The 24,212-nt window shown below is 46.4% G+C and overlaps 1 protein-coding gene across 2 annotated transcripts in view; it reads right to left on the minus strand.

The window, feature by feature from the left end:
* The window catches only part of RFFL (ring finger and FYVE like domain containing E3 ubiquitin protein ligase), a 692,085-nt gene that overhangs the window by 1,699 nt on the left and 666,174 nt on the right, over nt 1-24,212 (minus strand). The window lies entirely within an intron of this gene.

Genomic DNA, 24,212 nt, shown 5'->3' on the forward strand with positions numbered 1-24,212 from the left:
TAGTATGAGCAGCTTGAAGGCTTAAAAGCTAATTGCTTTGCGACTGTGATCCCGTTTGGTAGAACATCAATACTTAAAAGACATTAAAGTCTGACATTCACTGACAATTTTATTGGAGAAATATATACTAAATAAATGTACACCAAGTAGAACTTTATCTTTCAGATTTTTAATATTAGTATTAAGCTACAACATTATATTATTGGAGGGTTGGCTGCGATGGTACAGCAGATAGCATTATCGCTTCACAGCAAGAGGTTCCCCTTTCAATTCTCGGCTAGAGCGCCTTCTGTGTGAAGTCTGCATGTCTTCCTTGTGGTCGAATGAGTTTTAAAGACAAACAGGTAGGGAGGGGTGTGTGGTGTGTGTGTGGTGTGTGTGTGGTGTGTGTGTGTGTGTGTGTGTGTGTGTGTGTGTGTGTGTGTGTGTGTGTGTGTGTGTGTGTGTGTGTGTGTGTGTGCGTGTCTGTGTGTGCATGTGTGCGTGTGTGTGTGTGTCTTCTGTGAAGGCTGGCAACTCGACATCGTAAAAATCCCACTGCCGATCAATCTGCGGACCAGTGATCTGCTGTGGTGAGCCCTAACCGGGGAAAGCCAGAAGACATTGTTGTTATATTTCCAGAGTTAGGAATTAAGGCATATTAGAAAACAAATACTTCTACCACATTGTTTTGTCCAGAACAGTTGTTTAGCTGCAAAATGGTCCCACAGTCTTACAAATAAGAACAGCCATCAATTTAAATGTCTGTCACCTATGTGCGCTACAATTAATTGTTTAATCTGAAAATGACAGACTACTCCTTAGTAAATAACTTCAGCTCAGTGTTGGAGAACTTGGAACTTCACTACTATCACCCTTTTCCAAAAAAAAGTTCAAGATTTCGCAATAGTTCCTTTCATGTCCACCTCTTTGAGAACTGGTCTGTTGCTTCAGTAGAAAAAAGAAGTTATGTCTTAGCATAACGTTCCATCTGTACTGTTGATCCTCGTTCAGTCATTACATATGGGTATCAGTTCCGAGCTCGGAACCGAGCCGGCCATTTTCCAAACTCGTGTCAGCTTCAAACTCTCGAGCTAAACTCTTACCCACAATTCCCCTCTCCCTGTTACCTCAGATTGAGTTTGCAAGTTAAAGAAGGTAGAAGCTACCTCTGGTCAAATAACCTAAGAGAACTGGATGGTAAGATCCACTAGAAACCACAGGAGGGGGAAGGAGGGAGGGTCGTAATGACTGAACAAGGATCAACAATACAGATGGAATGTTATGGTAAGACATAACTTCTTTATCTGATACTGTTAATCCTCGTTCATTCATTACATATGGGACAGAGTCCCCAGCTACCTCTATTCCTGGGAGACTCTCATGGAAGGACATTCCTGAGCACCACAGAACCGAAAGATGCTCTTCCCCTGGAGGCCAAATCCAATTTGTAATGATTGATGAAGGTGTGAGGCGTAGCCCAAGTTGCACTGCACAGATGTCATGTAAAGAAGCACTGGCATGGAAGGCAGCAGAAGTTGCCACTGACCTAGTTGAATGAGCTTTCATGGTAGTAGGCAAAGAGATATTACGTTGTGTGTAAATAAAGGTCACACAGTCCTTCAACCATCAAGCTAATGTGACCTTAGCAAAGTACAGTTTTGTACCTACCATAAATGTAGATGTCCGATAGATATGCAACTGCAGTCCTTACATATGGGTTGTCCTGCCTCAGGCAGCCCTTCGGTCGGCCGGATTCCAAAGTCTGGGTCCGGCGCTGATGCCTCTTCCCCGACGTCAGAGCGGCTGGGGTATAAAAGCATCAGCCGACGCCATCTTCTTCAGTGTTTCTTGCCTCAGATGCCAGGTGCCCTCCAAGGAAGGCTAAATTTAGTGACTGGATAAAAAATTCCAGACATGCACAACAGTAATAAACAGATACACCATAACAGATTTCCCCAGCTAATTTGAAAAAGGGAAGTGGACCCAAAAAGGAGAATTTACAGAGGGGTAGGAGGGAGGGAAAACCTGACTGCAGTTGCATATCTATCGGACATCTACATTTATGGTAGGTACAAAACTGTACTATGTCCTTCAAGAATGCAACTGCTGTCCTTACATATGGGTTGAATACCATAGCCAAGCTGGGGGTGGTAGGATCTAAGATAAAGATGGTGAAGCTAAAATGCCCTGCAGGACTGCCGAAGCAAAGCCTGCTTGGGATCTGGAATATAAAGGCAGGTTGCAGTGTTTGGAAAATGTATGCATGGAGCTCCATGTTGCAGCTTCTAGAATGTCCTTTGTAGCCACCCCTCTTAGAAAGGCTGTTGAGGTGGCTATAGCTCTGGTGGAGTGTGGCCTGATATTGGCTGGCACACCTTTTCCATGGAAAGAGTAACAGAATCTGATGCAGTGTCCAATCCATTTTGAAATTGTTTGTTTGGAAATTGCCTTTCCTTGTACTCCAGCAGCGTAAGCTACAAATAGTTTGTCAGACTTTCTGTTGGCTTTTGTTCTGTCCAAGTAGTAGCGCAATTGTCTGTGTATGTCCAAAGTGTGCAGCAGCTTTTCTCCTTTATTTTGAGGATTGGGAAAGAAGGTAGGCAGGTGAATTGCTTGATTTAGAGACACCCTGGATATCACTTTTGGCATGAATGAAGGATTGGTTCTTAAAGAAACTCTGTCCTGATAAAAAATGAGAAATGGAGGTACTGCCATGAGGGCCTGTATCTCCGAGACTCTTCTTGCTAAGGTAATTGCCAACAGGAAAACTGTTTTCCAGGAGAGAAATTGCAATTCTGAAGATGCTGTTGGCTCAAAAGGAGGAAGAGTTAATTTTTCCAACACGAAGTTGAGGTCCCATGCAGGTACTGGTGGTTTTCCGGGAGGTTTGATATTCTTTATCCCTCTTAAAAACTGTCTTAGCAAAGGATGTGAAAACACAGGTGGATCACTGTTGTATTGTGCTGAAATTGCTGAAGCGTGTATTTTTATGGAAGAATATGAAAGGCCATTATGTAGCATTTCTGCCAAGTACTCTAGTATCTGTGGGATGCTCATTACTGATGCATCCTGACCCTTGTTGGCATTCCAGATGTTGAATCTCTTCCATTTGGCTGAGTAAGTTTTTCTGGTGGAAGGTCTGCGTGCTTCCAGTAAGATCTCTTGAACTTTCTTGGAGAGAGAGATATGAGTAGAAGTCATGGAACCCTCCAAGCTGTCAGCTGCAATGTTTGCAGGTTGGGATGAACCGTCCTGTAATTGTGCTGAGTCAGAAGCAGAGGCCATTGAGGCAGGGGCCACGGCTTGGTGCGAGTTATGCTCCTTAGTAATGGATACCAGTGCTGTCTTGGCCAGTCTGGAGCTATCAAAATGCCTTTTGGTTGTTCTGCTTTGATCTTCAGTAACGCCTTGGTCATTAATGGTAGAGGTGGGAATGCATAGATTGTTAGAGAGTTCCAGCTGAAGGAGAGAGCATCCATTCTCCAGGCTTGAGGATAGTGTGTCCTCGAGCAGAACTTCTTCAGATGATGATTGAGGTGTGAGGCAAAGAGATCTATGTCCGGCCTCCCCCATGCATGAGTTATTTGTGAAAAAATGTCTGGATGCAACATCCATTCGTGCGGGTCCAAGATGTTTCTGCTTAGACTGTCCGCCAGAACATTGTCCTTGCCTGGAACAAACTGGGATTGCAACTGTATGTTCAGTTTCAGGGACTTTTCTCAAAGAACCATTGTTAGCCTGCAGAGGGGGTAAGAATGAGTGCCCCCCGTTTGTTTATGTACCACATAACAGTAGTGTTGTCTGTCTTTATTAGCAGTTGACCTTGCTGAAGAAATTTTCCGAAGGCCTCGATAGCATGAATCACTGCCAACATCTCTTTTTGACTGATGTGTAGATGCACTTCCCGGGGTGCCCATTGCCCTTGAATGAATCTGCCCTCCATGTGCGCCCCCCATCCATGATCTGAGGCATCTGTTGTAATAGTTTGGCTTGTTTGAGGTTTGTTGAAAGACATGCCTTTGTTTAGCTGGCTTGCTTGTGCCCACCACAAAAATTCCTTTTGTAGACATGGAATGAGTGGAATAATTGCTTCTAAGTTGTGGCTGTGTTGAGACCATAAACTTTTTAGGTACCATTGTAGTTTTCTCATGTGTAGTCTTGCCAGTGGAATCAGAAGAATGCAAGATGCCATGAAACCCAGGGCCTGCAGGATTTTCCTTGCAGTCATCTGGGTGTGCTTTGCTAGGCCTTTGAAGTAATCTGGTAATTGTTCTTGTTTTTCTTCTGTGAGGAAAGCCATTTGAGAGTTTGTGTCCAGTTTGGCTCCTAGAAAAATTATTTGTTGGGATGGCAGTAGTCTTGATTTTTGAATGTTGACTGTGTATCCCAAAGCCTGTAGTAAACGAATGACATAGTTCAAGTTTTTTATCAAGGCCTGCTTGCTGTCCACTTGTATAAGGCAGTCGTCCAGGTAAGGGTATATTTGTATCCCCTGGAGTCTGCAGTGTGCAATTACTGATGCCAGGCATTTCGTGAATACTCTGGGCGCAATAGATAAGCCAAAAGGCAATGCTGAGAATTGATAATGCTCTGACCCAGCAAGAAATCTGAGGTATCTTCTGCAACTGTGTCTGATTGGGACATGCAGGTATGCCTCCTTGAGGTCCAGAGTAACCAGCCAAGACCCCTTGCCCAGCATGGGAAGAAGTTGCTGTAACGTCAGCATTTTGAATTTTGGCACAATGAGAAAAGTGTTTAGCGCGGACAAGTCCAGTATAGGTCTCCATTGCTTTTCTTTTCTTGGAACAAGGAACAGTCTTGAGTAGAATCCCTGGCCTTGTTCCGGAGGAGGAACCTTTTCTATTGCTTTGATTTGTAGCAACTTTGAAACTTGTATGAGTGCCTCTGCCCTTTGATTTTGTGGCAGGTTTGGCATGCCTTGTCTTGTTGGTAAGGTATGGAAGTGGAACCTGTAACCTTTGTCTATTATGTCCAGAATCCATTTGTCCTTTGTTAAAATGTGCCATTTTTTTGAAAATAAGGATAATTTTCCGCCTAAAGGTGCTTCTCTTTGAGCCTTGGTCGGTGTCAAAGTCAAGTCATTGTGATTGTCCCTGTGGAGCAGTAGAAGTCCCTGCACCACTTCTCTGATTAGTCGGTTGCCATTGGCGGCCCCTGTAGGAGCCTCGGTATTGCCCTCTACCTCGAGCACGCCTGTTTTTCCCCTTTGGAACTTGTCAGTGTCTGGAAAGGACCAATTCTTCGAAGGCCAATTCCTGCTGAACCTTGGTGGCTGAACCTGGAGGAAATCTTTGACTGTTTGTACTGATTTAGCCTTTTCCTCAATTGATTTCAACACATCCTGAGCATTAGCACCAAATAGCTTGTGTTTTTCCAGAGGTGCATCTAGAAGCTTTACTTTAACATGATCTGGCAATGCCTGTTCTTTCAACCAAGCATGCCTATGTATGACGGCCCCTGTCATAGCTGCCCTACATGAAGCTTCCAATGCATCATAACCACACTGAAGAAAATGATTGCTAACCTGCTGAGTATTATGAACCAAATCCTGCAAGGCCTTTCTATCTAAAGGCTCAGGAGAGGCTAACTTTTTCTACAAATCATCCATCAAGAAATCCTGATACTGAAACATATGAAAAAGACCGTTAAGTGCCCTCATGGCAAGGGTGGTTGAGGTATAAACTTTTTTGTCCCACCTCTCCAGGGACCTAGATTCCCTGTCTGCGGGCAAAGGAGTTTTGGCCGTGGAAGTGGCCACTCCTTTGGGCCCCTGGGAAATTGTTTCTAGATCAACAGAATGGACCTTAAAGAGATGCTTATGAGTTTCAGGAACCCTGTAATATCTGTCTGGCTTGACAGGAGCAGGAGGAAGAGAATCAGGAGAGGCACTCGAGTCTGAGTATACATCATCCAATACATCTAACACTGGAGGAATAGCTAAAGGCCTGTGCTGGGGTAACTTAAGGAAAGTGCGAAGCCTTTTCCTGGAGTCGGAGAAATCCTGGCCCTGCCACTGAAAGTGCTCTCTCATGGAGTGGAGAATTTCCCCGAAAGAAATATCCTCAGGAGGAGAGGCAGAGGGAATAGATTCATCAGCATCAGAATCCTCGTAGGCCTGGAAGGATTCTTCCTGGGAATCTGAATGGCCTGAGTCACCAGAGGCTTCATCTGAGGAAAAGGTATCTGTCTGCTCAACCCTAGGCCTTTTTTCTGCAGGCGGCTGAGAACCTCTGTCTGGATGAGCCTGAGAGCCTCTGATTAAAGAAATTAGATCTGCAGCTAAAGTCATGATCTGTTTATCAGATGTGGGACCCTGGGAAAAAGATTTAGGAGGGTGAGACTTAGCCCGGCTGGCAGCCTTAGCATGTGTGTAGGCCTTAATGGACATAGACACCGGAGGCCTAGCTGCCCCACGTGCAGGAGTAACTTTGTCCACCGGTATGGTGTCAGGCAAATCTTGGGCTTCGGTTTCAGAAGGAAAATCAACAACCGGCACAGGGGAAGCCTCCGGGACCGAAGTGTGTGGTAAAGCGGTGTCGTCAGTCTGGAGCAGTTGAATTACCGCCTCTGAAGAGACCGATGCACTAGCGGAAGGTTTTGGCGTGGTGTCGGTGGAAGTCGCGGGCCGAGAATGTCGGTCCCGGTCCTTCCGTTTTTTGGAAATATGTGTTGTCGGTTGTTCCGACGGCATGATATAGGAGTAATTTCCCCAAAAATAGTCTTCAGCAAATTCTGCCCGGCGCCTGAGTGTGCGCTTACTGAAGCAAGCACAGGCAGCACAGGCCGAGACGTCGTGGTCTGGGCCAAGGCAGGGAAGGCAGTAAGAATGGAAGTCCTTATGAGGTATTTGTTTACCACAAGACAAACAGTTATTAACTTTTGCAGTTTTATCTGACATCGGCTGAGGCAAGAAAAGGTTCCCCAATGGGGTACGTAGCTTTTTGATGACTTCGGTAACTGAAAACACAGGAGCTGGCCGACCGGCACTTGCGAACTGCTTCTGCTTCGGGCACCGCGTGGCAAGAAAGACTGAAGAAGATGGCGTCGGCTGATGCTTTTATACCCCAGCCGCTCTGACGTCGGGGAAGAGGCGACATCAGCCGACGCCGGACCCAGACTTTGGAATCCGGCCGACCGAAAGGCTGCCTGAGGCAGGACAACCCATATGTAAGGACTGCAGTTGCATTCTTGAAGGACATCAGCCGATCCTAATCTAGATCCAGAAAAGTGGAAGAATAACTGGTCAGATTTACGAAAAGGTTTAGTCCTGTTGAGGTAAAAATGGATTTGCCTGTGTATATCAAGGGTATGTAGGCAATACTCTCCTCTGTTTGAATGGTTGGGAATGAAAACTGGCAATTCAATGGCTTGATTAACAGACATTTCGGAGATCACTTTAGGCAGAAATAATGGATTCGTTCTCAGAGACACTCTATCTCTATGAAAAATCAAGTATGGACTCTTGATACATAAAGCTTGAAGTTCAGAAATGCATCCGGCAGAAGTAATAGCGACCAGAAACAAGGTTTTCCATGACAAATCCTTGAGGTTACATGAAGAGGCTGGTTCAAAAGGTGCCATTGTCAAAGCTTGTAGAACTAGTGATAAATCCCATGGTTGAATAGGTTCTCTAAAAGGTGGCTTCAGATGTTTCCCACCTTTTATGAAGGTCTTGCACAATTTATGGGACATGAGAGGAATCTTGGACACCCTCATGAAAATTAGAAATTGCAGCCAAATTAACTCTAATGGTAGAGGCCGATAGACCCGATTGAAACAGGTCGGCCAGATAGTCTAGTATTATCGACACTGATGCTGAAAAGGGGTCTACTTGTTTATCTTTCAGCCAACAGGTAAATCTTTTCCACTTACTCAGATAAGCAATTCTAGTGGAGGACTTATGAGAAGCAATGAGAATATCATGTATTGGTCACGAAAGATCATTCTGCCTGGCAATCAAGGGAATTGGAGTAGTCAAGCCGTTAGCTTCAGGCTGTCAGGTTGGGATGAATCAGGTTCCGTGGGTGTGAGATCAACTCCGGGATAGGATGGAGGATCCATGGTCGATCTAGTAGGTGAGGCCAAAGGAATGAGAACCAAATCTGTAGTGGCCAATATGGTGCTATGAGGATTACCTTGTTCTTCAACTGCCGGGCTTTCTTCAGAAAATGGTGAATGAGAGGAAAGGGTGGAAATGCGTAGAGAAGACCAGAGGGCCAATTGTGGACTAGAGCGTCCCTGGGAGACTGTCCTGGAGGGGGAAATCAGGGTGAAGTAGTTGCTGCATTTGTAGTTGGCCGGGGATGCAAAGAGGTCGCAGCAAGGACGGCCCCAGCGGTGGAAGATCTCCGCCGCTATCAAGGGATTCAGAGACCACTTGTGAGGTTGCAGAATACACCTGCTGAGTCTGTCTGCTAACAAGTTGGAACTCCCGGGGATGTGCGTTGCTAGAAGAAAACGGTTGGTAGCTATCGCCCATTGCCATATCCTCAAGGCCTCTCGACAAAGGGGGTAAGAATTGGTTCCACCTTGCTTGTTAATGTACCAGACAACCGCCATGTTGTCTGATTGAATTGCAATTATCCCAGACGGCAATAGGGGATGGAATGCTTGCAACGCCAGAAGCACCGCCCTCAGCTCTAGAACATTTATATGTAGATGGGCCTCCGGTTGGGACCAAGTGCCTTGGACTGTCTGTCCCTGACACAGCCCCCCCACCCCATCAGGGAGGCGTCCGTGGTCACTGTGGCCTTGGGTTGCTAGGGGAGAAAGGGGGCGAGACCATGGAGACAGACTGTGTGACATCCACCAATTTAAATCCTGTTTGCACCTTTGGGTTACTCGAATCATGGCTGAAAGAGGATGGTGAAAAGGATACCACTGGGTGAGCAGTAGCCACTGTAGAAGCCTCATGTGAAACCTGGCCAGGGGAACCCAACAACTGTAGGACCGAGTGAGCCGTGGATTTTCCCTTTGAAAGGATTGGAATTAGTTGTTGCTTTATCATTAAAATTCTGTGCTCTGGAATAGCAGTTCTGCAGTTTATTTGTGTCCAAGATAACCCCTATGAATTCTGTTGACTGAGATGGGGTGAGATTGGATTTCTGCCAGTTTAGAGTTATGCCTAGCCTTTCAGCAGCGAGGAGAGAGTATGCCAGGGCTTTTTCCAGTAGATGTCTGGTGGGGGCGGAAATGAGCCAGTCGTCTAGGTACAAAAACACCTGGAATCCTTGAAGTCGCAAGTGAGCTGTGACAACTGCCATGTACTTTGTGAACACTCTGGGGGCTGTAGAGAGTCCAAAGGGCAGTACTCTGAACTGGTAGTGACTGGCTCCCGCATGGAAGTGCAGAAATCTTCGTGATGGCCTGTCCATCTTTATGTGGTAGTACGTATCTTGAAGATCTATAGAGCACATCCAATAGTCTTTTTCCAAAAGCGGGAGGATAGACTGTATAGTGACCATCCGGAATTTTTGTACTCTCACAAACTTGTTCAATACACTCAGATGCAAAATTGGTCTCCAGTCCCCGGCTTTCTTTGGCACCAAAAATAGTCTTGAGTAGAATCCGGATCCTATCTGGTCTGGAGGGACTATTTGGATGACTCATTTTCTTAGCAGCTTTTCTATCACTAGTACTGCTTCTTCCCTATGACTGGGTGGAACATCGGGAAGATTTTTTGAAGGGACGGGGCAAAGATCGAAGAGGATATGATGACCTCTGGTTATGATCCTTTGTACCCAAGAATCAGTGGTGATGGTCAGCCAGGCAGAAGGGTACAAGGAGAAACGTCCCCCAATCGCCTCCAGAGGAAAGGAGTTGGGCCGCTCTTCAGTAGCGCTGGTAGGATTGCCCAGGGAAAGAATCCCAGAAACCCTGGTAACCCGGTCCCCCTCTGCCCTGAAAGGGGCATCTTCCCTGTGAGTTTCCCCCTCTGCCTCTGGGGGAGAACTCGGCCTGTGTATCACGGAAAGGACCCTGAGATTTCTTGAACCATATCTTCCCACTCTTTTGGTTTCGGGAGAAAGCACGTTGAGGGGAAGAATAACTGACAACTATGGCAGAAAGGGTCTTACCGTCTTGTTCACATCTGGCCAGTGTGCTTTTAACTTTGGGCCCAAACAATGAGGAGGGCTCAATGGGGGCATTAAGAAAGGAAGACATAAAAGGTTCCGCGAAGTTGCACTAGCGCATCAAGACGTGTCGTCTCAAGACCGCAGCTGAACCCGCCGCTCTAGCTGCTCCTTCTGATGCATGAGATATCAATCGCATAGAGGAGTTAGATATACACTCAATGGTGGCCAGCTGAGAGGCCACTTTGTCACAGACCTTATCAGACACTGCACCAGCCAAGGTTTTAGAGAGCTCAGAAACCAGATCCCTTTGAAGCCTGGTAAAATGTGCCAGATAATTCAGGGACCTGATAGCAAAGGTCGCTGAAGCAAAAGTGCACTTCCCTATTCTGTCCAGTGCCCGGGACTCTCTGTTAGGTGGATGGACAGTCTGGCTTTCTTCTTCTGCCAGATCCTTTTTTGCTGCAGCTGCCACCACCAAAGCATCTACAGGAAGACCTTTGGACCAATGGGGGTCTGAAGCAGGAGGGGACAAGATGTTATCTGGCCTCCAGGGAATAGCTTCAACAGTATCAGGGGCCTTCCAAGCACACTGCATGATGAACCTGACAAGTTCACCGGCAGGTGGAGTAACCCAGGAGGTAGGGGGCCGGGCGAAAAGCCTGCAGGAACACAGATTCCTCAGGGGTCAGATTAGAGAGCTGCCAGTCACCCCTCTGTTTCAGGATTTCAAGGATATCGCCAAAGGATACCTCAGAGGGTGACTGAGGGGATCCTTCTCACTCATCAAAATCTTTTAGTTATGTACTCACCATAACTTCAGATGTTTGGGATCCATCTCGCCTACATTCTGACTGATGGGTTCGGAGCCGATCCCTCGGCTCCGACTCACGCTTATGCCAAAGAGCGAAGTCTCTTATTGGCTGAGCTTACTATATCCCAGGATGCACCACTACCAGTCCCCCAGATCTAGTTTGTCCGCATACATGCACACACGCATGCACTGCTTATATAACATCGACAGATGATACAAGATAAAAACAGTAGAACTCAAACCGTTCAATCTCTTCTGATCTCCAAGGCAGGGGAAGGAGGGTGGGTTAGGAATGCGAGATGGATCCCAAACATCTGAAGTTATGGTGAGTACATAACTAAAAGATGTTATGTGATCCTATCTCGCCTACATTCTGACTGATGGGACAGCGTCCCTAGCACCTAAATCCTGGGTGGCTCACTGGAAAACACTCCTGAGTACCGTGGAACCAAATGATGCTCGCCCTTTACATGCCACATCCAATTTATAGTGGGAAATGAAAGTGTGCGGGTTGGACCAAGTAGCAGCACAAATCTCAGAAATAGCGAGCTTGGAATGAAATGCAATAGAGGTAGCCATAGCTCTAGTAGAGTGAGCTTTGACAGATGTTGTAAGTTGCTTATTTGAAGAGGAATAAGCCTGAGTTATGCAATCTCTAATCCATTTGGCAATAGTAGCTTTAGTGATGGTTTTACCCAGTTTATTATCTGAAAAGGACACAAACAATTGATCTGTTTTTCGAATTTCTTGAGTCCTGTCTAGATAGAAGTGCAATTGCCTGTGAACATCCAATGTATGCAAGGTGTATTCCGCTTTGTTTGAAAATTTTGGGAAGAAAACTGGTAGCTCTAGAGATTGTTGGAGACAGAGATTAGAACAAACTTTTGGAACAAAAGATGGATTAGGCCTAAGTGATACTCTATCCTTGTGAAAAATCAAGTATGGTGGTTTGATAGATAGGGCTTGAAGTTCTGAAACTCTTCTTGCAGAGGTAATTGCAATTAAGAAGGCAGTTTTCCAAGACAGATATTTCAACTCACATGTAGCAGCCGGTTCAAAGGGGAAGATGTTAAGGCAAGTACCAAATCAAGATCCCACGGAGGCAGGATGAAAAACTGGGGTCTTAAAAGCACAGCACCTTTCATGAAAGTTTTACATAATCTGCTGCTCATCAACGGTGGGTCTATGGATTCGTGAAATTTGGAGATAGCTGCTAGTTGGACTTTAATAGTAGAGACTGAAGACCCTTGATTAAACAAGGATGTTAAAAATTTCAAGACCTCTGGTATTGGGGCAGTAATAGGGTCTAAGCCTCTGAGTTGAGCCCAGATAGCAAACCTCTTCCACTTACTGTGATACAATTTCTTGGTGGTGGGTTTGTGGGCTGAAGATAAAATGTGAATAACTTCCGGGTCCAAGGTGTGATTTCTGACTAAATTCGGAAGTGGAGGAGCCAAGCTGTTAATTTCAAAGTGTGAAGGGACTGGTGCTGTTGTCCCGACTGATGAACCAGAAGGTCTGGAGTTAGATCCAAAAACCAAGGACCATCCAGAGTATATTTCTGTAGGTAGGGGAACCATACCTGACGAGGCCAATGGAGCAATTAGAATCATTGTGGACCCCAATTGGGAAGCTTTCTGGATGACTTTGGGAGGAGTGGAACCGGAGGAAAGCATAAAGCAGTCCTGTTGGCCAAGGTTGCACTAGAGCATCCGTAGCTGCCTCCCCTTGACGGGGTCAAGGAAAAGAACCTTTTGCACTTCGTGTTTTGTGGTGTTGCAAACAGGTTGCAGCACGGAATCCCCCATCTTCTGAAAATCTGAGCTGCTACTGTCTCGTTCAGGGACCACTCGTGAGGAGAGAGAATAGTCCTGCTCAGTCTGTCTGCCAATACATTGGATTTTCCTGGAATGTGGGTCGCTACCAGGAAGCAGTTGGTAGCCACTGCCCATTCCCACACCCTCATGGCCTCTCTGCAAAGGGGGTAAGATCTGGTCCCTCCTTGTTTGTTTAGATACCAGACCACCGACATGTTGTCTGTGTGGATAGCGATGATGCCTTGAGGGAGAAACTTGTGGAGGGCTTGTAGGGACAGAAGTACAGCCCTCATTTCCAACACACTGATATGGAGAAATGTTTGCTCGAAGCCAAGAACCCTGAAATGACCTGCCCAGACAATGCCCCCACCCGTCTGGGAGGCATCCGTTGTCAAGGTGGCCACCGGAGGTATAACAAAGGTCTTCCCTGATTCAGATTGGATGGCAGAAGCCACCAGCGGAGGTCCCGTTTGCTTTCTGTAATCAGTATGTGATGATTGAGGGGGAGATCCTGAAAAGACCATTGTGTCGATAACAGCCACTGAAGAATCCTCATGTGCAATCTTGCCAGAGGAACTAGGAGAACCGTGGCAGACATTGAACCTAAAAGTTGCAGGACCATCCTGGCTGGGGCTTTGGATCTTAGAAGCAGGGCTCGGACTTGACCTTGTAATGTTTGTATCCTTTGGTAGGAAGGAAGATTCATTAATTTTGAGTCTATCTCTGCTCCTATGAATCTTATGCTGAGAAGGCAGCAAGACAGACTTTGACCAGTTGAATGTAATTCCCAGGAAGCACCCAGGGAGATGGTGGCTTGTAGGTTCTCTGGTAGTAGATGCCTGGTGGTGGCAGTCAGGAGCCAGTCGTCCAGATAGGGAAACACTTGGAATCCGAGACTCCTCAGGTGAGCAGTCACTACTGCCAAACACTTGGTGAACACCCTGGGGGCTGTGGTGAGACCAAAGGGCAGTGCACAAAATTGGAAATGACTGTCTCCCAGGCTGAGCGCAGATACCTCCTGGACGCCTGATGTATTGGTATGTGATAATAGGCGTCCTTGAGATCTATGGAGCACATCCAAACATCTTTCTCCAACAATGGGAGAATGGATTGTAAAGTGACCATTGAACTTGGACTTCATGACGGACTGGTTTAGTTTGCTGAGATCCAAAATGGGTCTCAGGTCCCCTGTCTTTTGGCACTAAAAGAACCTTGAGTAATTTCCGGATCCGATCTGGTCTGTGGGGACGGTTGGATGACTCCTTTTCTAGCAGCTTTGAGGCTTCTACGCTACAATTTCCCTTTAACTGGGTGGTGGGTCCGGGATTTTTGGACGGTGGGGGTGAGTGTGTGAAGGGAATGGTGTAACCTCCGGCAATAATCCGAAGCACCCATCTGTCCTGAGTAATAGCCTCCCAGGCTTTTAGGTGCTTGGCAACGGCACCCGACTGGCTCGAGCAGCACAGCCGGGCAATCCCTCATGGAGTGTGGGAGGCTGAAGAGCCACGAAAGGACTCATGGTCTCCAGTGTTGTGGGGCCTCTGCCGCCTCTGGGACGGCGTCTCCCAGAAAAATTTCCCGTCCTCTGCCTCTGGAAGGGAATCTTCCTGCTGTTGGGGAAAGAATTTCTGTGATTTGGAACCACATCTTCCCTCCTCTTTTAGCCTTGGGATAAGGCCGAAGGGAGTGGAATAACGTGCTCTGGCAGATAAAGTCTTTCCCTCCTGCTCACAGCGGGTAAGAGTGTCTTTTACCTTGGGTCCAAACAAAGAGGACCCATCAAAGGGAGCGTCGGCAAAGGAAGACTTGAAGGCCTCCGCAAAATGACACAAATGGAGCCAGGCTTGTCTCCGTAGAGCCACGCTTGTCTCCGTAGAGCCACGCCTGTGCCTGCCGCTCTGCCTGCCCCTTCGGCCGCATATGAAATGAGCCTCATGGACGAGTTAGAAATCGAGGTAAGGATAGCCAACTGAGAGCTAACCGACTGGGCTAGCTGCTCAGGTAGGTTACCTGAGAGGGAGTCTGAGAGCTCCTTGACCAGATCCCTCTGTAGTCTGGTGAAATGTGCCAAATAATTCAGGGACCTCAGAGTAAAGGCCGCTGAAGTCAGGGTGCGCTTCCTGTACTGGTCCATGCTCCTAGACTCCTTATTAGGAGGATGGACGGACGTTGAAGCCTCTCCCACGTCCTGCTGGGTAGCAGATGCCACCACCATGGCATCTACAGCCACGCCTTTCATTAAGAACTCCTTCTCGGGTGGGGCAGACAAAAATTTGTTAGGGCGAGAAGGCACTGGTTCCACAGTATCTGGATGTTCCCACGCCCTCCAACAAACCAAATCCAGGAGCTCGAAGGGCGGAGACACCCAGGAGGCGGAGGGCTGAGCCCCGAAGGCCTTGAGGAACACCGACTCATCAGCGGAGGGGTTTGGAATTCCAACCGCCTCGTTGTAGGATCTCTAGAATGTCTGCAAATGAGACATCATCCGAGGACGACTTAGGGGACCCCTCCGCATCATCAAGATCAGTGTCCGATGTAAGAGACTCATCGGGGGAGTCCACGTGCTTCCTCCTGCACGATCTCTTCCTTGGGGCTCCTCGAAGACAACTCGAAGACCCTCAGGAGGAGGGAACCCCCAGTGGGGGTAATCTCAGGCCCCGGTGCTCCGCTGCCTAGAGACAGGGGAACTGCCAAAGACCCAGTCTCCATGCCTAGGGAAGGTGCCGGTAAAGCCGTAGAGATGGCCGAAGAAGACTTGGCCAAGGCACTCCTCATAGCTCTGAAAGCCGGACCCCAGAATCCTGGGAGGGTCCGGTCCCAGGCTCCACGATAGCAGACGGAAGTCCTGCGGCCGAAGCACCGAGAGGAGGCTCGGAACAGACAGCATTGGTCCCGAACGTCACCCCGGGTCCGCCGAAGAAGTCCGTGTGCTAAACTCGGACCAGGCCGGGTTGGAGTAAGGGTCGGAGCCGACCCTAGGATCTCCACTGGCTCCATCAGCGCCTGCTCCGGCGGAAGCGGTCGGAGGAGGAATGGCAATGGAGTGGGCTATCGGCTCCGAAGCCAATTGGGTCGGAGCGAAACAAATTTCTGAAAGACTGGGGACTGGAACAGTCTTTGGAGCACCCTGTCTATGTCCGAATCTGACATCCTTGATGACCTGGAAGAGACCGAATGGGTCGAGTAGGCCTCCAACGGCTCCAAGGGACTAGGGGACCGGCTCGAATCGACTCTACAATTATCGGCCGAAGGAATGTCCAAACCTATTTCCATCGGTGCGAAGAGGGCTTCGCGCCGAGGAGGAAGTGTCTGGCGACAACCTTCATCGGCTCCGAGATCAGTGGAGCCGATGAAGATGACCCCTCGATGCCCCAGATGATGGCTCGAACCCAGAGGAGTCGAGGCTGGAGGCATCGAGGCAGACTCGCCCTCGGCTCCAAGTCCGTGGAGCGAAGGAGAAGCCTGCCTATGTTTTTGGCGGTCGGTTCCAACGGACTGGTCGGAGCCGACGCCCTTTCTTTTAGCAGGAGAAGGAGAGGAAGCTAATGCCTCTTCAAATGATGGTTTAATAAGGCCTTTTAGAATAAGTTTATTTTTCCTCTCTTGGAGGACCCTCGAGGAAAAAGCGTGACAGACGCAGGACTCCTGCAAATGTTTGGCGCCCAAACAGTACACACAGAGAGAGTGATCATCTGTGATCGACATTTTAAAACTGCACTTAGTGCACTTTTTAAACCCTGAAGGCCTAGGAGCCTGTGACATAATGGCAACCAAATCAGTGTATAACCAGTAAAATACAAGACACACTAACTTTCACAGAGAAATTCTTTTCTTTGAATCAAGAACTGTCACAAATAGAGAGGTATGACCAAGGAATACAAGAACCTTTAAAATAAAAAGGAACTTGACAGACAACGGCTGACAAGGAAGGCCCTTCAACCCAAAAGTAACCTCCAGTCAGACAACAATCACTACACAAAGTTTTTCCACAGAAAACACTTCAATCATACAAAATACGATATAGCTGTTAAAACAGCTTTTGTTGAATTTAAAGGAATTCCTGACAGGAAAGTAAGAGAAAAAACCCTACTTAGCTCAGCCAAGCTCGAGACCACGTCTTTGCTTGTTAGCGGCAAACGAGATCTGGGGGACTGGTAGTGGTGCATCCTGGGATATAGTAAGCTCAGCCAATAAGAGACTTCGCTCTTTGGCATAAGCGTGCCGAGTCGGAGCCGAGGGATCGGCTCCGAACCCATCAGTCAGAATGTAGGCGAGATAGGATCACATAACATCTGTCTCTTCGGTGACAGACTCCTCTGTGGAGTCCATGTGCTTCCTCTTACACAAACTTTTCCAGTGGACATCCTCAGCGGGAGAAGCTGGGGAAGACAACAGAAAAGGGGATTCCTGAGGGAATATGCCCTGAGGCCCTTGCACCCGGTGTCCGCTAGGTGCGACTTGTGAAACCAGTGTACCAGAGGAGGGCAGAGATACAGACAGTCTGGTATCGCCAGCAGCAGTGAAAGCCTTGTCCATCAGTTGGAAGAGGCTGGTCCACCCGGAGAGGAGTGTATGTCAAGGACAGGGGGCACTCCACCCCTAGGTGGCTCAGCCTGCCGACTCGGAGTCCCTGAATGGATGTGGAGCAGCAAGCTATGCGTATCACAGCTGACATCCTGGGTCATAGCAAAACTTTCCTGCCATGAAGGCAACTGTGGTTCCTTAGTGAGATCCATAAAGGGAACCGCAGAAGGGGAAGACTGTACTATATCCATGGATTTCAAAGGCAATGAAGGAGGAGAATAAGAAGGTGTCTTTGGAGATGAGTGATCACCTCTCAAAGAAGGATAGTTCCTGGGGGGTGGAATACCTCTGGCCAAGAATGCCTGGTCCACAAGATGCAACACATCACATTCAGAAAGACTTCTAGTGGACCTCACAGAGACTGAGGGAGAAACAGGCCTGTCCACAAAAGAGGCAGACTCGGTGCCCATCTCATCTGATCGCACAGAGGACAACAGTGCAGAGAAAGATTGAACTACTGTAGTCTGCACCGAAGAAATCATTGATGCCAATGTGATTGCCTGCACCGACACAGGGATCGGTGCTGAAGTACTTGTTGGTGCCGAAACTGGAACTCACAAATCTGGAGTCATTAATAAAGGCCTCAGTTCCGAGGAAGATCTCGGAGCCGACGCAGCCAAGGTCTGCGCCGACTGAACGGTCGGTACCGATACAGTGGTAAAGGTCTGAACTGAGGAGCCCCTCATGCCGATATGTAGAAGGCTGCAGGAGAGGACGGAGCCGAAATCACTAATGTAGCCGAAGGGCCTCGGTGCAGAACGTTTGGGCAACGAAAGCACTGGGGCTGACTGAAAGAACTCTGGAGCCGAAATTTTAGCCTTTTTAGATTTTTGTTGAAGAGAGTCCACAGCCAGGGATGAAGACAAGGATTTAGCCTTAGTAGAAACATCCATTTTCTTATGGCTTTGGGAGGGGATGAGACCTCTGGCCCAGAAATAGCCTCTGAAAAGGGAGATTTTAGAAGTCCCTTCAGTAACAGCTTATTTTTCCTTTCTAACAAAGTTCTATTAGAAAAGTTTTCACATATAGTACAAGGTGGTTCAACAGATAAATGGGAAGCTCCCAACAATAAACACACACAGAGTGTGCATCAGAAGTAGGCAGTTTGTGTCCACAATCAGAACACCGCTTAAACCCCAGACTACCCTTTTTATCTGCCATATTAATAAATAGAAAAGTACCAACAACGGTACAACAGAGTACCCGAAGGTATGAAAGAGAAAAGGAAAGGGATTACCAACGATGGTAAGGAGAAATTACCTCGCGGTAAAAAGGGTAAGTAAAGGACAGAAAAAAAAAAACAGAGGAAATTATGAACGCTAGATGTGATAGGTTTAGAGACAATAAAATATCAACTTTTCTGACAGAAAAGTAATTTGTAAAGCAATTAAACAACAATTGACTGTACTTAGCTTAAGAGAAGTAGCTTGACACGACCGGATGGCAACGTGGCAAACAAAATCTGAGGTAACAGGGAGAGGGGAATTGTGGGTAAGAGTTTAGCTCGAGAGTTTGAAGCTGACGCAAGCTTGGAAAATGGCCGGCTTGGTTCCGAATACCCATACATAAGGAATGAATGAGGATTAACAATATCAGATCAATATATACACTGAAAATACAAAACTGAAATGATAGTGTAGCAACAAGCTAAAACACTAACCAAACGGCTGCAGGTCACTGGTGTAATTCTGCAAGCTATCCAGGGTGGCAATTCACATAGAGCATATTAGAAATGGTTTATTAGTTTGTACTGATTGATTAACTTGACTGTGTTAATTTCATAGGTTTTAATATATACATGTGATTTGTTTATGCATTACTTGTTTCTGAAAAATCTGGAATAGATGAAAGCGAATAAACTTTTTTTACACTAGCTGGATTGGTTATTTTGGTTTCCTCTGGGTTTGCTTTGGTGGATTTGGAAATTTTCCACCTATTCATTTTTTGGGAAATTTTGTTGTGTTTTTAGAAATCATTTCTGGCTGAATAAACCCTTGTCCACTAACCAAGGGGACGATTCATAAGCTCCAAATCCACAGCTCTCTCTCTCTCAGTCTCACTACAGATCAAATCACAGCATTTATTGACAAAAAGATGAGGAGGATACAAAAAGTAGAAATTCTTCTCTGAATGACAGATAAGATCCTAAACATCCAATGCAGTACAAATACCTGGCTTGGATAAGCCTGGAGGAAGAAAGAACAGCCACAATGAGCTAATTAAACAGAAAAAATGTTTTGGATTATTACTTATTTTAGTAACACAATGAAATGAAACACTGGACAATTAAGTTGATGCACTTTACACTTGCTTTCTACCAGATACTGCAGTAAGATTTAGTATTAAAATGATATGGGCACTTGTAGAAGCAGCAATATTCAAATTAAACTCTCATTTTACTCCAAGTGGTTAGCCCGCACCTCTACTACCATGTGAAAGCATCTTCCTCTTACTTATAAGTTCATATGTAAGTATTGGGCTTAACTGCCCTTGTGGGTCATTTTAAGCCTAGCCAGCTTCCTTTTTTTGTGACTGAAATAACCTATTTCATTAGGTTACAAACTGGCCTTGCCCATCTCATGGTCAATAATTATATACTACTCTTAATGAGAATAACTGGGTTCATACCATAAATAATTTGATTGGACCCATGCATGGGATAAAGCATTTAGGAGCTGACCTGGGGTAAAGTTTCTGTTTCCCATCCATAAATCTAAGTTGCACTTGAAAATGGAGAGGGATGAACTTTGTTTTATGTGGATGGGGAGTCTGTTCCACAGCAGCAGTATCATCTGCAAAATATACTTGTCTCTCCAAACTATTCTGTTGATATTGCAGAAGAGGTTTAGATCCCTAGACAGAGTATTTCTGATACCATCGGACTTGATGATGTGCAGTACATCCATCAGCAATGGGTCAGAGGATGCCTTGTATGCCAGACACAGGTCATCTCTTAGCAGTCTGTAGGATACACAGTATAGCGAAAGAGCTTTGAGTCGATCCATGTAAGACATGTTGTTTAGGTCTTGTATCATTTTAATAAGGTATCTCTCTTTGGGCATTCCAGTTGTTGTGTGTGTCTAGATAGATAAATGACATAATGAGGACTGAGTAAACATTCAGAAATAAAACTCCTAGTTAACATTCTTCAACAGTGAATAAATTTTTTCTAGTTTCTGAAGCCGCTGATTACACAAATCATCTGAAGCTAATTTCTAGAAATGTCCTCATACTAACTGTTATGGCACGTGTAATAGACCATAAATTTTAATAAACATCTACTGCAGTGATGCAGCTGTGTTTAAAATGCACTCTTTAGAAAGAGATTACTGCAAGGAAAATGCTTCTTTCCTCAAGGCATACTAACTTCAGAGATTAACATAATATGTTGACAGTTCACAAAGAAAGTCCCTCTGCATGAAAGTGTGATGAAAGAAAAAACATTTGTCCAGCTCAGCACTGTTTTTTTTTTTTTTTTTCAAACCCCTACTAGCTTACTGAAGCATCAATCATGTGAGATACTCATATAAACTGTGTTTCTTCAAGGCATAAACTTTGGCTTTAAAACCAAAAGGATTTTGCCTCCCAAAAAAACAAGCCAACAACTTCTCTTGCAGCTGTACCTTGGACCAATCTAGACTTAGTTCTTGCCAGATCAAAGTGAAAAAAGAAGTTATGTACTCACCATAACGTTCCATCTGAGTAGTTACACTTCATTTTTCTGCAACCTGTGGGTATTCGGATCCATATCGGATCTGAGACAGCAACTTATTTTCTAACATCTGCTCCAAGCTCTGAGCTCCTCCCCTACCCATAATACACCACCATCTCCTATCTTCCCTCAGATCGAGTTTGCTGCAACTACACACATAAGCAACTCAACTAAATAAACCAAACATTTATTCACATGAAAAGATCAGGGGGACGGAGGGTGGGAAGGTTGAAGAAAAATGAAGTATATTTACTCAGATGGAATGTTATGGTGAGTATATAACTTCTTTATCTGAAGTAGTTAACTTCATTTTATCTGCAACCTGTGGGACAGAGTCCCCAGCTACTCAACCAATCCTGGGAGGCCCTCATGGAAGGATATTCCTGAGCACCACAGAGCCAAAGGATGCTCTCCCGCTGGAAATCAGATCTAATTTGTAATGGGAGATGAAAATATGAGAATTTGCCCAAGTTGCTGCTGAACAAATGTCATCCAAAGGAACCTTAGACCAAAAAACAGCGGAAGTCGCCATGGACCTGGTAGAGTGGCCGTTAATCAAACTGGGAGGAGATAAACCCTTGGCTTTGTAAATGTGTAAAATACAAAGAGTGATCCATCTGGCTAAAGAAACCTTGGAAATGGCCTCGCCCAAACGAGCTTTAGAAAATGAGACAAATAATTGATCAGACTTACGGAAGGATTGTGTTCTATGAAGGTAGAAACAAAGTTGTCTATGAACATCTAACAAATGAAGTTTATATTCCCCTTTATTCTGAATTGGAATGAAAACAGGTAGATTAACTGTTTGGTTTATGTTTGATTGAAATGCTACTTTGGGTAAAAACTAATCATTTGTACGGAGAGAGACCCTGTCCTTATGGAAGACCAGATAAGGAGGCACGGCAGACAAAGCCTGCAGCTCAGAGACCCTCCTAGCGAACGTAATAGCCACTAGGAAGGCTGTCTTCCAAGACAAAAACTTTAAATCCACTGATGCAGCAGGTTCAAAAGGGGGAGTTACTAATAACTGGAGAACCAAAGTGAGATCCCAAGTAGGAACCAAATCTTTGATGGGGGGACGCAGAAGAAAGGTGCCTTTTAGAAAGGCTTTACATAACCTAGAAGAGGCCAGTGCAATCTTATTTTCACCTGCATGAAAATTCGAAATGGCTGCCAACTGTACTTTCACCGTGGAGGAACTAGCTCCTTGCTGAAAAATACTAGTTAAGAAATCCAACACTGCTGGAACAGGGGCTGTAAAAGGATCCAGGTTTCTCTGAGAGGTCCAGATAGAGAAACGTCTCCATTTACTGTGATAGACCTTCCTAGTGGAATCTTTAAGAGAAGCAACTAGTACAGATTTTACAGGGGATGAAAGACCGGGAGTCCTGGCAATCAAGTGAACTGGATCAGCCAAGCTGTCAGCTTGAGACTGTCCAGATTGGGAGGGTAGGCACCCAAAGGATGAGAGATTAGATCCGGGCAGGAATCCAGAATCCACGGAGGCGTTAGAAGATGAGACCAAAGGAAGGGGAACCACATTTGACGAGGCCAAAATGGGGCAATAAAGATCACTTTGCACCCCAGTCGGCAAGCTTTCTGAAGAAACTTCGGAATGAGTGGTAACGGTGGGTAAGCATACAGTAGCCCAGGGGGGCCAAACATGGACTAGAGCGTCTCTGGGGGCACCCCCTGGTGAGGGAATCAGAGCGAAAAACTTGCTGCACTTCGTGTTGGAAGGATATGCAAAGAGATCGCAGCAAGGGTGTCCCCATGCAAGGAATATCTCCTCTGCTACTGTTTCAGAGACCACTCGTACGGCATCAGAATAGCCTGACTCAATCTGTCTGCTAAAATGTTGGAGCGTCCCAAGATGTGCATTGCAATCAGAAACCGACCGGTGGAAATCGTCCATTCCCACACTCTCATGGCCTCACGACACTGAGGATAAGCTCTGGTTCCACCCTGCTTGTTGATATAATAGACAACCGACATGTTGTCTGACTGAATTGTAATCGTACCCAGAGGAAGAACAGTGTGGAAGGCTTTCAACGCTAAAAGCACTGCCCTCATCTCTAGAACATTTTTGTGCAACTTGGGCTCTATCTGGGACCACATGCCTTGGACTGTTCTTCCAGAACAGTGTCCCCCAAACCTGAGTTGGGAGGTGTCCGTGGTCACTGTGGCTTGGGCTGGAGATGACACAAAAGGGCATCCCGCTGCAATGTCTGGTGAATGGAGACACCAAAGGAGAGACGTACTGCAGGTGTGACTGATCCTTACCGAAAAATCCATGGGCAGGTCTATCTAAGACCATTGGACAGCTAGAGTCCATTGGAGGACCCGCATATGAAGGCATGCACAAGGGAGAATAGAGATCGAAGTGGCCATGGAGCCCAGGGCCCAGAGAACATCGCTTGCCTTTGGAAATTTGAGGTTCATTATTAGAGCGATGTGGTACCTGAGGTGTAAGATCCTGTCTGGTGTTAAGAAGACTTTTAGCTGCAAAGTATCTAGCTGTGCCTCGATGAAGTCTAGAACTTGTACTGGTTGCAAAAGGGATTTGTGAACACTGACTGCAATCCCCAGTCGATCTGCCAAGAGGAGAATGTAGTCTCGGGCTAGACACAGAAGATGCTTGGTGGATGCAGCGAAGAGCCAGTCGTCCAGGTAAGGAAATATCTGAATTCCCTGAAGCCTCAGGTGAGCTGCTACTACTGCCATTACCTTGGTGAACACCCTGGGGGCTGTGGTAAGACCAAAGGGTAGAACTCTGAACTGGAAGTGACTGGCTCCCAGCCGGAAGCGAAGAAACCCCCTGGAGCTTCTGTGGACCTTGATATGGTAGTAAGCATCCTGGAGGTCTAACAAGCACATCCAGTCACACTCTCGGAGATAAGGTAGAATGGACTGTAGTGTGATCATCCGAAACTTTTGTTTGACGACAGACAGGTTCAAAGTTGACAAGTCCAAAATGGGCCTGATATCCCCCGTCTTTTCTGGCACTAAAAAGAACCTGGAGTAAGCGCCTAATCCGGACTGGTCAAGGGGGACCAGTTCGATGGCTCGATTGTGAAGCAGCTTTGAAAACTCTAGAGCTGCAGCCTCCCTGTGAGCGGGTGGGACATCCGGGAGGTGTCTTCTAGCACTTGGCAAGGCAACAAATGGGATAGTGTAGCCTCTGGATATTATCTGTATCACCCAACAAT

Source organism: Protopterus annectens, chromosome 6.part0 (genome assembly GCF_019279795.1).
Source record: "Protopterus annectens isolate FY-2018-M chromosome 6.part0, PAN1.0, whole genome shotgun sequence".
NCBI lineage: Eukaryota > Metazoa > Chordata > Ceratodontiformes > Protopteridae > Protopterus > Protopterus annectens.